The following is a 5,762-nucleotide window of genomic DNA, read 5'->3' as shown; positions in this document are numbered from 1 at the left end:
CCTTTAATAACAATATGATAAAATGGCTTTGTGTCTCAATTTACAAACTGTTAATGTATTGCTATTAAAAAAAAAAAAAACTTATTTTCAAATAGAATCACTTACATTATCAGGCAGATATTGATATGGACAATTATGCTTTTTGATGGGCACATTACTTAGATGGCTATAGTTCAATGAATGTCTAACATTATTTCTCTAATTATGTGATGTCATGCTAGCAAAACATCTGTTTATGAGCATTAAAGAGCTTAAGCTTACATTAAAGAACGATAATCAGAACAACTCTGTATGTTGCTTATATCTCATAGGGCTTAGTTATATGTTATCAGGTTAGGGTCGCACTGAATATAAGATAACAATAATTAAATATATATACTTTGGCTGTAACCAGCTTGCACGTCGCTGTATCGCTCTTTTTCGCCTTGCAGCTAACATAAGCTTTCAGCGTAAACGCCGCTGAGACTCCATCTTTGAATCTTGGCTTCACGGCCTCATTTTCCACCAAGAAAACACCAAAAGGAGCAAAAAAAACGCTGCTTCGGTTCTCTCCATATTGTTCGTTCGATAATATCGATGATATTGCCTAATTAACATTATCGATAAAATCCCAGAAAGTATAGATATATTATTTTTTGTCAATATCGCACACCCCTATTTAGTACTGCCCTTCAGAAGCTACAGAAGATAGTTACATGTTTCCCAGAAGTCAAAATAAGTTAAATTTACCCGGATCTTCAAATTCAAAAAGTTTTCACGCCCCGGCTCTTAATGCATGGTTTTTCCTTCTGGAGCATCAGTGAGCGTTTGATCCTTCTGTAATAGTTATATACGAGTTCCTCAGTTGTCCTCAGTGTGAAAAGATGGATCTCAAAATCATACAGTCCTTGTTGGAAAGGGTTCAAATACACAAAAATGCTGGAAAACCAAATAATTTGTGGGACTTGGAGGATTTTTCTGAAGAACAGCAGACAGTTTAACTGTTCAGGACAAACAAGGGACTCATGAACAACTATCACTAAACAAAAATACACAGCTGTGGATCATTCAGGTAACAACACAGTATTAAGAATCAAGGGGGTGTAAACTTTTGAACAGGGTTATTTTTATAAATTCAGCTACTGTTTTCTCTTGTGGACTCTATGTAAACACCTTTTCTGTGAAATACCTTATTCAGGTCAGTACTACATAAAATAATAACATGCATTTTGTATGATCCCTCTGATTTTGGTAAAATAATTAACATTTACATCGTCACCGGTGTGCTTACACTCATAGAAAACAATGTGTGTGAATTTTAAAGACGTGGTGCGGAGCAGCACTGCGCTTCTCGTCCGGTATGTGACCGCTTTAAGGCTGGAATAGCCTCTTGTTTGTTGAGGTGGAACTGACACAGATGACTTTTAGGAGAAGACACTGTAAGCTAGGCTGGTAGTTTGCTTTTTCCACCGATGAGGATAGAGGAGAGGGCCACGGTTCAAGAGTCACGGTTCACTACTGTAGTATAATATAGTAATGAAAGAGACAACACTAACTGCCTCTTTGATTTATTGTTTATTTTGGCAAGTCTTATATTTTGGTTTGTTGTAACAGGAAAAATCTTTAAAGCTGCTGTAGCAAATCAGCTCAAAAGGGAAATGTATATAAATAATTACAATTATTTATATCGTTATAATAACTGTAGCAGAATTAAATTGCCATCAACGGATCTGTTCGTCCAGCGAACATTCAGTGTAAGTTCATATCAACTCTAAGAAAGGATATTTCCATGGCCACAGAAAATACTTTCCTATTAATGCATTAAAGCATGTAGCGAGGGTCAAAATCGTAAAGAGACATTAATTTGCAAGGCAGAGCCAGAAACTCGTGTAATTTGTGCACACAACTTTTATTAACTAAATGCTAACACGCATAACTAATCTAAACAAACAAACGAATAAACATACATACACTCACGCGTACAAAGGGGAGCTAAAGTGGATGAACGAAGCCATTAGAGAAACAGAGAATGCAGTTATGGAAAGAGTCAGTTAAACACCTGAGTTAAACCATCAGCGCCGTGTATAATAGGGTCTATAGCTTATACTAAACCTCTGTTTCGTTTACAGGTGCATCTCAATAAATTAGAATGTCGTGGAAAAGTTAATTTATTTCAGTAATTCAATTCAAATTGTGAAACTCGTGTATTAAATAAATTCAATGCACACAATGTAGTTTAAGTCTTTGGTTCTTTTAATTGTGATGATTTTGGCTCATATTTAACAAAAACCCACCAATTCACTCAACAAATTAGAATATGTGACCCGTTCTGGCAAAATGAGTCAGAATGCGCAAAATTTTCAAAAATGAGTTCTTTTTATTTTCACATTCTCCATTAAAATACCTTAAAAATGATATATGACTTATTAGAATCGGATAAACAAATTACTGAGCTACAGCCGTTTGAAGGCAATGGAGGCAGCGGATCTGATTTTGAGAAAAATCGAGTTAAAGATTCCAAAGCAAAATCACCAAGCAACGTTGCATATTTTCCTCCAATTCTTTTCTTAATAATAATTACTATATTATTAATCACAGTATAGCTATTTTTATTTCATGTTTGTTATTAAAAATAAGTACAAAGATGCAAATAAACAGTAGTTTAATCAAGGGCAGCGAGTGATTCCGTCTTTTCTTTTAATGTATGATTAGCATTGAGAGTCTCAATTTGAGACAGATCTATATTAAGACCTACTGTAATGCATGGATCAAATATAATGTTACACATCGGATTTACACATCGGATTTACACATCGGATTTTTATGATTGTGTGAATCTCGCAAAAATACATATTTCCCAATAATGTTCTTTATAAGGGAGATCGCGCGCTCGCAGAAAGGCGCGTCTTATGCACGCGCTTTGCAAATGTCAGTCAGCGCGATCGTTTTGTTTTCATCAGAATGGGTTTAAAAATAATATTTCACTGGTTTGGACTCATGTCATAGAGAATTCGATATGAATATTCACAAAGCTGGAATGCTGGCTTTGCAACAATAGACTTACAACTTGTGGTGAGAAGCAGCAGCCGTCCAGAAGTGTGCAGAGAAAAAGGTACTCCTCTCAGAAAACGTACAAATAAAGATCATTTTAGATGTTTAATTACTATTTGGAGCATTGGGATCACTAGAAGAGGGCTTAATTTTTGTGAAAACCTCAAATTTGACCAAAACTGACATTTTACATTTCTTTTGCCTGTAGCTCAAAATTAGTCCGTGCGACTTCCGACTCATTTCGCCAGAACGGGTCACATATGGTGACATGCCAATCAGCTAATCAACTCAACACACCTGCAAAGGTTTCCTGAGAAAATGGTCTCTCAGTTTGGTTCACTAGGCTACACAATCATGGGGAAGATTGCTGTCCAGAAGACGATCATTGACACCCTTCACAAGGAGGGTAAGCCACAAACATTCATTGCCAAAGAAGCTGGCTGTTCACAGAGTGCTGTATCCAAGCATGTTAACAGAAAGTTGAGTGGAAGGAAAAAGTGTGGAAGAAAAAGATGCACAACTTACCGAGAGAACCGCAGCCTTATGAGGATCGTCAAGCAAAATCGATTCAAGAATTTGGGTGAACTTCACAAGGAATGGCCTGAGGCTGGGGTCAAGGCATCAAGAGCCACCACACACAGACGTGTCGAGGAATTTGGCTACAATTGTCATATTCCTCTTGTTAAGCCAATCCTGAACCACTTACCTGGGCTAAGGAGAAGTAGAACTGGACTGTTGCCCAGTGGTCCAAAGTCCTCTTTTCAGATGAGAGCAAGTTTTGTATTTCATTTGGAAACCAAGGTCCTAGAGTCTGGAGGAAGGGTGGAGAAGCTCATAGCCCAAGTTGCTTGAAGTCCAGTGTTAAGTTTCCACAGTCTGTGATGATTTGGGGTGCAATGTCATCTGCTGGTGTTGGTCCATTGTGTTTTTTGAAAACCAAAGTCACTGCACCCGTTTACCAAGAAATTTTGGAGCACTTAATGCTTCCTTCTGCTGACCAACTTTTTAAAGATGCTGATTTCATTTTCCAGCAGGATTTGGCACCTGCCCACACTGCCAAAAGCACCAAAAGTTGGTTAAATGACCATGGTGTTGGTGTGCTTGACTGGCCAGCAAACTCACCAGACCTGAACCCCATAGAGAATCTATGAGGTATTGTCAAGAGGAAAATGAGAAACAAGAGACCAAAAAATGCAGATGAGCTGAAGGCCACTGTCAAAGAAACCTGGGCTTCCATACCACCTCAGCAGTGCCACAAACTGATCACCTCCATGCCACGCCGAATTGAGGCAGTAATTAAAGCAAAAGGAGCCCCTACCAAGTATTGAGTACATATACAGTAAATGAACATACTTTCCAGAAGGCCAACAATTCACTAAAAATGTTTTTTTATTGGTCTTATGAAGTATTCTAATTTGTTGAGATAGTGAATTGGTGGGTTTTTGTTAAATGTGAGCCAAAATCATCACAATTAAAAGAACCAAAGACTTAAACTACTTCAGTCTGTGTGCATTGAATTTATTTAATACAAGTTTGAATTACTGAAATAAATGAACTTTTCCACAACATTCTAATTTATTGAATTGCACCTGTAGTTAAATGTACAATACTTGCATTGCCTTGGTCGTTGAATGAGTGTCCGGATGCAGTCTCGGATTAAAGTTTTGATGGTTTGAAGGTCGGAGTTGGTGTTCTTCAAGTTCTTCCGGGTTTGAAGAGTGATGAACTCCAAAAGATGTTATTCTGGTTCAGTGGTGATCGGGAGTTTCTTCCCAGACAGAAAGTGAAAAAGTTATGTCTATCCCTTCACATTGTAACGCATTTATGTTCTGTGCATTTTATTTGCCAAAATCTAAAAAATGCCCTGGACACCTATGTCACACCTGTGTGTGTGTGTGTGTGTGTGTGTGTGTGAGTGATGCTTGTAACATGTTGCATTTGTGCTCTAGTACCAGTCCTTCATTTATGAGTGGAAATGTTCAGATTTATGCCAAATTTGTTGATTTTATATGCCAATTTCTATAAAAATGCACTCAAACGGTCAATTTTTTTTTTTTTACACACCTTTAGAACAACCAAATTTGTGTGTGTTTATGAGTCTCATACCCCTGAGATGAAGGGTACACTTTTAACCATTGGAATATTCCAATGAAAAACCATTGGGCTCAGATAGACCCCAAGGACTGATCTAGAGTTAAATATGTCATTTTGATGATCAAAGATGAGTTTTAAAGGATATTTTTGACTGTAGGTTTTTTTTTTTTATCTTTTTTACTCTACTAATATGACCCACAGTTTAATCCTTAAAAATAATAATAATATATATATATATATATATATATATATATATATATATATATATACATATATACACACACGTGTGTGTGTGCGTGTATATGTATGAAATTGCAAATTTTTTCATCCACAAGCAAAACTGGCTTAAATGTTCCTTGTTTTCCTCTTTTTCTTGTTGAATTTAACTCATTTCATACCTCAGGCTTATAAATGACAGAAAAAAACAACAACAAATGCAATTTTTGATGCATTATGATTATAGGAATATTATGATTATTCAAAGATATTTAAGCCTTTAGATATTCAGTTCAACAGCGTCGTTTGCACCACGCTCCTCCGCTACTTGATTCTTTTGTTTTGGTGCGTCAATCTGTTGAGTTACTTTGTAGAAGAATTAATGATCCACACTCACGAGAACAATCTTCTTTTTCATTTTA

This window comes from Onychostoma macrolepis, chromosome 03 (assembly GCF_012432095.1).
Source record: "Onychostoma macrolepis isolate SWU-2019 chromosome 03, ASM1243209v1, whole genome shotgun sequence".
NCBI lineage: Eukaryota > Metazoa > Chordata > Actinopteri > Cypriniformes > Cyprinidae > Onychostoma > Onychostoma macrolepis.
Note: the sequence above shows the minus strand (reverse complement) of the source record.